General features: G+C 48.3%; 1 long non-coding RNA gene across 1 annotated transcript; it reads left to right on the top strand.

The window, feature by feature from the left end:
* Positions 1-389: 389 nt before the first annotated feature.
* On the top strand, positions 390-5,671 carry LOC148183644 (uncharacterized). Its single transcript, XR_015773317.1, has 3 exons — positions 390-527; positions 956-1,072; positions 5,607-5,671. It is a non-coding gene; the product is annotated as an uncharacterized LOC148183644 (long non-coding RNA).
* The last annotated feature ends 5,225 nt before the right edge of the window (positions 5,672-10,896 follow it).

Raw genomic sequence — 10,896 nt, 5'->3', positions numbered from 1 at the left:
ATAACCAGACCCTTGCAGTGGGGCGAAGAGGGGATGGGGCAGAGCTCGGTGTCGCTGGCACTTCACAAGCGTCAGAAGGACCTTGCCAAGGTTGTGTGAGTCTCTCTCCCTGCCTCAAGGTAAGATCATCTCTACCTCTGTCACTGCTGTACTAATCTGTTTTTAAAGACCCTCGGGGATACAGGTTGCTCAACCTCTTCCAGGACTTCTAACGAGAATAATTGTAACAAGCATATAAAGCGTGTTGGCGTTTTTGTTTACTTTCCTTCCTTGCCTCAATTTTGAGCCTGTTGTTTATGTTCTGTGGTGGCTGTGGCTGAGGAAACATTTTCCCTCACGTTTCTAGGAGGCTGTTTGAAAGCTGCTCTCAGATCAGTGAGGACCAAGGTGGATGGCTGTGCTCCTCTGCAATGCGTGTGACAGATGTGTCACCTCTGGGCTTACTCTCTCCAAATGGTCCATTTCTGTCTCAAAACTCGGTGGCCAAAAGCAGAGCATCAGACTTATGATAAAAATCAGCCTTTAAGGTAAGAAGCTGAGATACTCTATCTTGAACAAGATGTATGGAGAACCTCTCTCGTCTGAGGATGCTGACATTAAACCTTCAAGGCATCATGGCCTTAGCTCTTCAGAACTGCCTGTCTTGTTGGGCAGGGAGATTTCTCCCAGATGTGTTTTCCTGTTTGAAATTGTCTGTCGGAGTTTTTTCCTCTCTTTCCTCAGCAGTTGAAGGTACTTTAAAATTGGCTGGGTTAGTGCTTGTGAAATAGTCTGGGCTGTTCATTTTCATGGGATTTAAGAGTGACTTACTGTTCGTGTCCTGAAAATTGTTTGTTTTGCCTGGAGGCCATTTTGCACAGGAACTTAAATTGTTGGCTTGACTCTCCTGTTGTATAAGTTGTCCAAGCTGAGAGTTGTGTGTTCTATAACAACCTCTTCTTGTCTGTGATAGCAGCATTTTGAGACCTGCCCTAGTCGGAGTTTTGAGCCTTACCACTCCAAAGTGTCCTGGAACTGCCTGATTTGGAGGGAAGAGAGGAGAGATGGAAAAGGAAAGGTACATCAAATCGAGGTAAGGAGACTACCAAACACAGGGCAGCCAGACCAGAAACACACAGATTAAGTTGGCACAGCTGGGCCAAAACTTTGCAAAATAGTCTTTCTGGTCTTGTAGGCTACCCTCAAGGAAATGATTTTCTGTGGACCTCACTGAGTTGTGAAGAGCTGTCTGAGCAGAAGAAAACACAACTTTAATTAAACTGAGAAAACAAAACATCCAGTTATTTTTAAATGCCCCAGCCTGAGTAGCTGCAGACCTGGAAAACAGCCTTAAAAATAAGCAACCAGTAGCTCTAATTACCCTGCAAGGCCACCACCTTCTCTTCCACAGGCAGGGGAAGCAGGCTGGGAACTAAAGGTACCGGTGTGGTGACAGCAGAGCTTGTGAGGAAACCACTGGGTCTTGTCCCTGGGCAGCCCCAGTTAAGAAAGAAATACATCTGCAGGCTCCAAGTCCCCTGCCTGCTGCTGGGACTGCTCGCTGGTGATGACATCTCAAATATGTTTTAATAACCAGCGGCTGTTAATAAGTGCTCGCTACTTCACCAGCTTAGATGCATCTCTTTAAATTTAAACAGGATTAGATAAGGTAGGGAGATTATTAAATACCCAAATGAACATTAAGCAGATATATTGGAGGCTTAACAACTCTACAGCAGATTGTTAAATTGCTTTAAATATTTCCCTACTAGTCTGGGGGTATTTAATTAAAACAACCCCTCTAGTCCTGTGTAACGTGCCTAGCAGGCTTACAAACCCTGCACAGGGCAGGACCTTAATTGGCAGTGTTACCATAAAGCTGAGCCATGCTCGAGGACAATTAAAAAACAACAGCCCCCTCCCACCCCCCCTCCCCACCCCACTTCTCAAACCACCCCAAGCCCCTCTAATTAGTGTGAGAAATGACGACAAAACAACTCCGAGTGTCTCCAGTGACAGGTGCACAAATAACAAGGCTGATGAAAGATTTTGCAATTAAGATTGCGCTATGAAGATTAATGGGATATTTTCATAAACTGATGTAAGATTGCCTGTAACCCAGTTGCCTCCATGTAACTCCATCTCCTTCTCACCAGCACTTCTGTGTCTCTTATTTCTCAGATTTCCTTCACCCCTGTTTTTCAGTTTGCTGGGGGTTTTCATCTCCAGCACTTTTTTTTTCCAGGTGTCCTGTATTTCCTGGCATTTCCCTTTTCTTGCTTTGGCTGTTCTTGTCTAAATCTTGGGCTTCTGCTCCATTTAAACTTCCTGGCTGGGGTGGAAGTGGGGCTGTCCCCGTGTGGGGTTATCCATATGGTGTTGCTCCATCACAGGCTGTGTCCACTTCCAGTGGGTCACTATTTTCCAGGTTTGTTAAGGATCCAGCTGCAAAGCACACATCTGGCTCTGAAGCCAAGTGTGTCCTTGGCTTTCCAAGGCCCACGGGTCACATTACCTGTGCTGCTTCCCAGCAATGCCTCCCTTGAGCGTGCCAGCGATTCTATTAACCCAGATTAAATGACCATTGCTTGATAGGAAGCATTAAACTGGCAGGGAAGGAAACTGGGAGCTGGACCAGACACCGCTTCCCAAGCGTCTTTCAAAGAGAGGGATTTGTCCCTCTCCCCCAAACCTGCTCTTTTCCTAAACACATTGACCTGTTGCTACCATCGTTGAGACTCGGTTACTCCTAATTGCCTCCTGTTATTCTTGATATCTCCGAGGCAGACCAGTACACGGGGAATTTACATTTTTTAATCTAGTGAAAGCAATGATTGGACACACAGCCTCCAGCCCTGCTTTTCTTCCTCTCAGCTGCTGCCATACACCAGGTTTGATGTCCAGCTCTTCAGTCTCTCCGTGCTTACTGGCAGCCCCTCTTCCCTGCCCTTGAATTTCTTTCCTGACCTCATCCTCAGCCCTCCCCGTGGCTTTTAGCTGTGATTTTGCTGAGAGGTCTCTGGGGGATTTGTTAGGACAGGGGTTGAGAGGCTCTGAGCTGGATGTAAGAGGCTGGAGGGGGCTCTTTCTTTGTTGCTTGCTTTTTTCCCATTGCTTTTCCCCTTGTTTTTTCCCACTGCTTTTTCCCATTGCCCACGTAAATGATGTGTTAGAAGAGACACCTGCCCAAACCTGCACCCCTGCTCCCCCCAGGGCCCTCTCACCAGCTGTGGGCCCCAAGGCTGCCCAGGACTTTCAGAGCTAGGGATGAATACTCCCATGCACTGGGATTTTGAAGTAGTTATAGCTGGGGCCCCCAAACCAGTACAACCACTTCCACACTGTCCTGCTTGTTAACTCTGCTGGGGAAGTGTGTAAATAAGACCTTAGGGAAATGCTGTTTGCCTCCTGATTTTGAGGCTCTCCTCTGTGTTTTCCCATTCCTCTATCCCTAGCAAAGGGGCTGTAAATTATTGTTTCCCACCGTTCGTGAACAGTCTTTAATTGAGAGTTTGCACAGGGCCAGTGGCTTGCCTCAGACACTTCTCTGTACAAAGGGATGCTGTGCACTCCAAATTCTGACACCTTTTCTCTGAGGTCCATGAAAAAACCTGGTGCAGCAAAAAGACAGGATTCCAGTCTCCTAAGAGAGAGGCATTAATTGGTGGTGACAGAAATGTAGTTTTTCCAGAGAATGGTATGTGCCTGACAGTATTCCACTCACCAAAGCAAACAAGCAGAAATTAGGGCTTTCTGTCTCTTGTCCATGAGCCTTTTTGACTTGATATCTCCTTGTCTCTCCTCCTTTTAATTGCTCAGCTGTTGTCCTATTAGTGTCAACGCTTGGCGGGCGCAGGGGTTAGAGCTGAGATGCTCTGGCTGGTGCTCTGCGAGGTGTCAGCCTGGATAAACACAGTGCTTCTTTCTGTTCTCTCAAATCCCCTTTCCCACTCCCTCCTTACCTTTCAGATGCTGGAAAAAGCCAGGGAATGTCAGTGCAGGCTGTAGGTGTAGCTTTCCCTCCCTTGGCTTGCTGGTACCTGCAGCCCTGCTCCGTGACTCTTTGCTGGGTCAGCTCCAGAGCTGAGATTATGCTGGAAACCAGCATAAGGTTTCTGCAGTGAGATGATACTTCTTGGTTTGGGATTATCAGGGTCTTGCAGACATTGAAAAATGCCTGGAAAACTCTCCTGGTAGAGGTGGCTGCTGCAGTCCTGCCTCTCTGGATGGGCAGATCTGCAGCCTGATCTCTCGGTCTCGTACTTTCACCTCGCGTTTTTTCTGGTGGCTGGCAGTGAGCTGCCAGGCTGGCTGCGTGCTTTTTATTCCCTCTCGCTGTCCTGGTGACTGCACTGATGCTCAGTTCCAGCAAATCAACCTTCTGGGGGAACTTTTCACCTTGTTAGCTTCTTGTCCTGGCCGCTAACACCTCCCAGGAGGCTGATGCTTCCCAGTGGTGCAGAGCTGCCTTTTGGTGGAGGTGGGGATGTAGGGCAAGGATTGGGAGGCCTCAGATGCACTTTCCAGGCTGAGCAGTTTCCCCTGCTGCTGCAGTCTGCTGGGATGTGCCGCACACGAGATTGTCCTTGGAAAACTCCTCTTGCCAAAAACCGCACAAAAACTCTTTCTTTCTTCCTGGAAGAAGTGCAGACGGTGCCAAACCCAGCCTGCCAAGGAGCAAGGCCCGTTGCCCTGGTGGCCTGTGGTTCTGCTGTGGCCTCTGTGGCTGCCTCCCTTCCTCTTTGCCCCGGGGAGCTCGGAGCAGTGCCTGGTTGACCCTCCCTGCTCTGTTGGGAGCTGGGGACAATCCAAATGGCCCCTGCAATTCCTGCCAAGCAGGTCTGAGCAGAGACTGGAGCCCAGAGCAGAGAGAAGAGTCGAGATGCAGCAGCATCTTCAGGGACCCCTTTGCTCATCCCACAGCCTGGATGAGCCAGAGATCCCAAGGAGTAAGCAGGATGCAGCTCTGCCTTGAGGGATGCTTTGAAACAAGCAAACACGTGGGAGGGAAGGGAATTTGTGTTGCAGGGCGGATTTAATGCCTGGTATTTTATAACCTGAGTGCCTTTTACCGACACGGTTTTACTATCCCCTCCCATCTTAATAGCTATTTTATAAATATTATTATGAAGAAGTCTTGGTGGTAATGCTAAAGGGAAGCTGGGCTTTGTTTTATCTGAATAGCTCTTGCTTCCAGCTTGGGATAAGGGCTGTAACACTGCAGAATGAAGCTGGGCTGGAACAAAAGGAAATCTATTCATTAACTTAAATCGTAGTAATTTTAGCATGACCCAAGAGGAGCCTGGTGAATCTAACCCTCTATTTTCCCACATCCTTCCTAGCAAGTGCCTTTCTTTCTCACTGAGGTTTGAGAGCTGACTCACTTCCAGGCTGGAGTGAAATCTGGGGTGGATATTTTTTTTCTTCTGCAAGATTAGAGTCAATGCTGTTACAACAATTACAGTGGAAAGAGAAATGATTGCCATTGTTGATTTTAATGCACGAAAGCTGAACTTAAGTGGTCCACTTACCAACTTCATAGTCACTGGATTTATTTTTCTTTTTGTCGTTATGTTAAGTTTTTATTGTTGGATGCTGATTTTATTTTTTTTAATTTTTCATTTCAGATTCAGCTAAAGTTGTGGAAATGAGTGGACAGAGGAGCAGCCAGAGGAAAAGGAGGGAGTTTTTGGGGGGCAGAGGGCTAGAGGGTTGGGGATGCAGGAAGTCACAGGTATCTCTTCTTTCTCTCAGTTCCCCAGTCTGTAAAATGGGGGCAAGGAGGTTGACAACTTACATAAGACAGCTACTGGCGTACAGCATTTTGTTAAATGCTCCCAAAAAACCCTCTGGATGGCAAAGCACAATGGGAGCACAGACAGCCTCATCACTCAGACAGCAAACTCCTACATGTGAGAACGCGAGCCGGGCGTTTGACGTAGCTGCTACCCAAATGCCAGCAGGTGACGAGCAGATGGGGCTGCCGGGCGCTTGTCTGAGGTCTGCCTGAGCAGAAGGTGGAGGGGGAGTGGAGATCTGAGTGCTGGGGCTTTTTTTCCCCCCCTTGTGTGTGTTGTCGAAAGCTGCCACGTGGTTCTCACCAAAGATGTAAAAATAGAAGCTGTTGGCTCGCGCGGGGCTGTGGCGCGGCGCTGCTTTATCTGGGAGTTGGGATGTCATGCTCTCCTGGTTATTTATAGGTGGCAGGCAAACACTGGGAGAAGGATGAGAGGAGCAAAATGTGCAAAATGTGCAAAATGTTTCACATGGTGGCTTTGGGCCGTGCTGCTGCCCACTGGGAATGCTGGGTTTCTTCTTAATGGCTGCCTCCACCAATCCTGCAAGGACTGACACAGGGGAGAGAGTTCATCTTCAGAGGGGATCTTCTTTGTGATCCATGTGTGTGACCTGCACTGGGGACAACGTGGATCTAAAGACACAGGGGAAGAGGTGGATGGATGGATGGATGGATGGATGGATGGATGGATGGATGGATGGATGGCTGAGGGATGGATGGATGGATGGATGGACGATGGATGGATGGAGGGATGATGGATGGATGGATGGATGGTGGATGGATGGAGGATGGATGGATGGATGAGGGATGGATGGATGGATGGATGGATGGATGGATGGATTAATGGATGGATGGATGATGGATGGATGATGGATGGGTCGATGGATGGATGATGGATGGATGGATGGATGGATGGATGGATGGATGATGGAAGGATGATGGATGGTGGGTGGATGGATGATGGATGGATGGATGGATGGATGATGGATGGATGGATGGATGGATGGATGATGGATGGATGGATGGATGATGGATGGATGGTTGGATGATGGATGGATTGATGGATGGATGGATGGATGGGGGATGGATGAGGGATGGGTGGATGGATGGATGGATGAGGGATGGGTGGATGGATGGATGGATGGATGGAGGGATGATGGATGGATGGATGATGGATGGATGGATGGATGGATGATGGATGGATGAGGGATGGGTGGATGGATGGATGGATGGATGGATGATGGATGGATGAGGGATGGGTGGATGGATGGATGGATGGATGGATGATGGATGGATGGATGGATGATGGATGATGGATGGATGATGGATGATGGATGGATGGATGGATGATGGATGGATGAGGGATGGGTGGATGGATGGATGGATGGATGGATGATGGATGATGGATGGATGGATGGGGGATGGATGATGGATGGGTGGATGGATGGATGGATGAGGGATGGATGGATGGATGGATGGATGGATGGATGATGGATGGATGGATGGATGATGGATGATGGATGGGTGGATGGATGGATGGATGAGGGATGGGTGGATGGATGGATGGATGGATGGATGGATGGACTGAAGGAACTGATGAAGACCAGTGCAAAGGACAGAGGCAGTGAGCAGGCAGTTCGATGGGTGATGTTTTGGGAGTAGGGATCTGCTGTTCTGGTGGGGGAGCCAGCAGAGCAGGGCTGTACCAGCTGCAGTCTGTAGTCCTTTTCCTTACAGCCTTTTGCTGTACCCTGTGTGGTCCCAGTCATCTTGCACTGTGCAATTTCCCATATTTCTGCTGTTCCTGAAATCCCTGCTGCGTACCCCAGTGCAGTCCTCAGCTTGGAAGGGAATTAGAAAAATTAATTGGGTATTAAAAGCCTTGGGATGCTGTGGTGGGATGACCCTGGGTGGGTGCCAGACACCCACCAAAGCCTCTCTCTCACTCCCCTCTGCAACTGGATGGGGGAGAGAAAATACAGCAAAGGGTTCATGAGTTAAGGTCTGGTTAAGGTCACTCGCCAAGTACCATCACAGACTCGAATTAGAGATATTCATTGGATTTGTTGCTAACAAAATCAGAGCAGGATAAAGAGAAGTAAAAACAGAGTCTAAAAACACCTTTCCAACACCTTATATACTGAGCATGATGTCACATGGTCTGGAGCATCCCTTTGGTCACTTGGGGTCACTTGTCCGGTCTGTGCCCTCCTCCCAGCCCCCTCACCATATAAATGGTGGCCATACAAAAAGCAGAAAAGGCCTCAGCTCTGTGCCAGCCCTGCCCAGCCACAACAAAAACATCTCTATGTTCAGCACAGATCCGAAACACAGCCCTGCACCAGCCACTGTGAAACAAAAACTGTACCCCAGCTGAAAGCAGCACAGATGCACAGCCCTGGAATCTGGTCCCCACCACAGATCCCTCTTGTTGCTTCACCCTGCTCAACTCTGATGCAGGAGAGACCAAGGTGAGAGGGAGAGCCTGAGAATACAAACCCTCACCTGCAAACGTGGAGAAACACCTTGTGCTTTCCTGAGAAGTTATCCCTGCTCATCCAGGGCTGGGAACAAAAACCAGGATCCCCTTCGGACTTCCTGAAGGGATTGTCCTCCATCCTTTTCCCTGTGACAGTTTGTGAGCCTTTAGGGATGAGATGCTCACAGGGCTGGCACTGATGTGATGGGGACAGGGGCCACCACACCTGGTGGTGGCTGGGAATAAGAGGCAAACAATTCCAGCTGAAGAGGTCGTGTAGCATTGTAATCCCGAAAAGAAACATTATGATTCATCATTCCTGATGTAATGTCATCTGTTTAATAAAGCTGTAACTCACTCTGGGTTCATTTTTAATGGGGCTATTTAGGTAATGGTGTTGGGTTTTCTCTTTCCCAACCTCCCCCCACTCCCATACTAAGCAGGATTTGGACGGAGCACTTGGAAAGAGCTATTGTAGCCAAAGACTTTTTTTTTATATTTACAATATCTTTCAGGCCATAGCTGAATGGGGTATTATTTATGTCAAATCACTACTTACCCTGAAATATGGGGAGAAGGAAAGCCAACAGCTGGATATGGTAATGAGTAAATAAACCATGTGTCTCTTTAATGATAGGGACATGAATTTGTGCCGCATGGGGAAACGGCCGGCGATAAGATGTCTTTGACTGGGGCTGACCACAGAGCAAGGGCACCCCAAAATTTATGTGGCTGGAGGGCTCCCTTGGCAGCTTGCTGGGAAGAGCGATGGTCTGATGGTCTGGGGTTGGTTTCACTGCCTGTTCTCTGCGGGGGTGTTGTCCACACACACAGGCAGAGCAGCATTTGCTACCTCCAGCCTGGTGGCACAGCGTGATTCTTCCCTCGAAAACCTGGATTTGGTTTCTGTGGATGTCTTGGAAACCCAGAGATCTTAAACATCCAGAAAGGTCATTTTAGGAAGAAGTGGTGGGTGGGGGAGTGGCTGTAACTGTTCTTGTGATCTGGGTTTTTTTTGGGGGTGATTTTCTGTGGGTGTGTGGAGAGAAGCAGGTGTGGGGATGGACATTTTGAATGCAGGTTGTTTGAACAGCCACAAGTGACATCAGCTATCTGTGTCCTCACTAGGGCAGAGTGGCAGGAGTCTTTCTGTCTCTGGGGATGTGTTACAAGGGCACAGCTAGAGAGTGGGTGATTGATGCAAACTGTTAAAGGGAAGGGGAGATGCCAAGGGGAATTGCCTGAGGACAGCGTTGAAGTAGGTGTGACAACACTAAACTTCTTTGTGCATTCAGCTTCCCACACAAGGGGCAAAGAGTTGTTTTTGTTTTGTGGCAAACTGGGGTTTGTGTGAAGTTTGGTGAGGGGTAAAGCTTCTACTACTAGTTATTCTAGAGCTGAGTTCCACGCTCCTGGACATGTGCAAAGTTGGTGGGAGCTGTCAAGTCTCCCTGTGCTGTGTGGAGTGGAGACATGGGGCACAAATTCCCTGTCTCACAGAGCTGATTCTCCACGGGGTGAACGCTGAGCTGCAGCCAAGTGGGCCCATTTCTCTTGTAGTCAGTTGTGTGCCTGGCTTTCTGTGCCTGTAAGAAAAATCAGAACTGCCAAATTAGATGGATCATTCCTGATGTAGCAAACTCCTCCCGATAGTGGTCAAGAGCAGATGTTTTGGGAGTGAGTGCTGGGCATTTATGGGCAGACCCTTTCAACTGTATCTACCTGGCTTTGACATAGGGACTGTCCCAAATTAATTAATGTCAAAAGAGACCTGACTTTCTGCATGAACATTATGTAACCTTTCAAAATTCATGTGTTTGTTGTGCATACAGTTTATTGAAAAACCAAGTCACCCCTGTCCTCTACCACAGTGCTCCTGAAAGGGAACCAGAACTGTGACTGGTTAGAGTTCCTTCTAAGATGCTTTAACTTGGTGTGAAAGTGCCATTAAAAATATTGCACCTTGCCACCCATAAATTGCTTAGTTGGCAAACACACGTAAAGGCCGGCAGGGTTTTATTTGAGGACGTGTTGTTTTATCCATATCCTTTTGCCTAATTCAAAAAGTGAGGTCAGTGGTTTTAAGAAGCCAGAACTTAAAAATAAACATAACCTTAAGGCCTGTACAGCTTTTGTGGCTGGCTGCACTTCGTATTTTCCCCCAGACCTTCTAGATGGAAACTCCCTGTTGTTTATCTGTCTCTCCTGTTATCATATCAGGAGCAAGAAAGGGAAAAAATAAGGAAACTTGGGGAAGAAAACCCACCAAACCACAACAAAAAAACCCAAACCCATAAGCGACTTAAAATATCCCCCACTCAAAGCAGCTTCTACTTTTGTCCCATCCGGTGGTAATTTATGGCAGTGGAATTAGACGGATGTGGGAGCCAGCCCTCTGCTCTTTGGAGGAGCCAGGAAAGGCTGGGAAGGTGAGCCCTGTCTGGAGGAGAGGGGTGGTTCGTGTGTTGTGGGGTCACCAGGCTTCCTGCAGCTTCCTCAGCAGGGATCCCATGTGAGCCCTGCTGAGCTGCATCCTGTTTGGACCATGGGATTTGATGCTCCGTGGACCTGAGAGGAAGGTCAGTGGATGTCATGTGAAGGTGCTTGGGCTCTCACCCAGCTGATATCTGGTGATGGAATA

The sequence above is a fragment of the Pseudopodoces humilis genome, chromosome 10, assembly GCF_049639895.1.
Source record: "Pseudopodoces humilis isolate 2021_Gansu_Grassland_sample_001 chromosome 10, ASM4963989v1, whole genome shotgun sequence".
Taxonomy (NCBI): domain Eukaryota; kingdom Metazoa; phylum Chordata; class Aves; order Passeriformes; family Paridae; genus Pseudopodoces; species Pseudopodoces humilis.
Note: the sequence above shows the minus strand (reverse complement) of the source record. Positions and strands in the feature narration are given on the sequence as shown.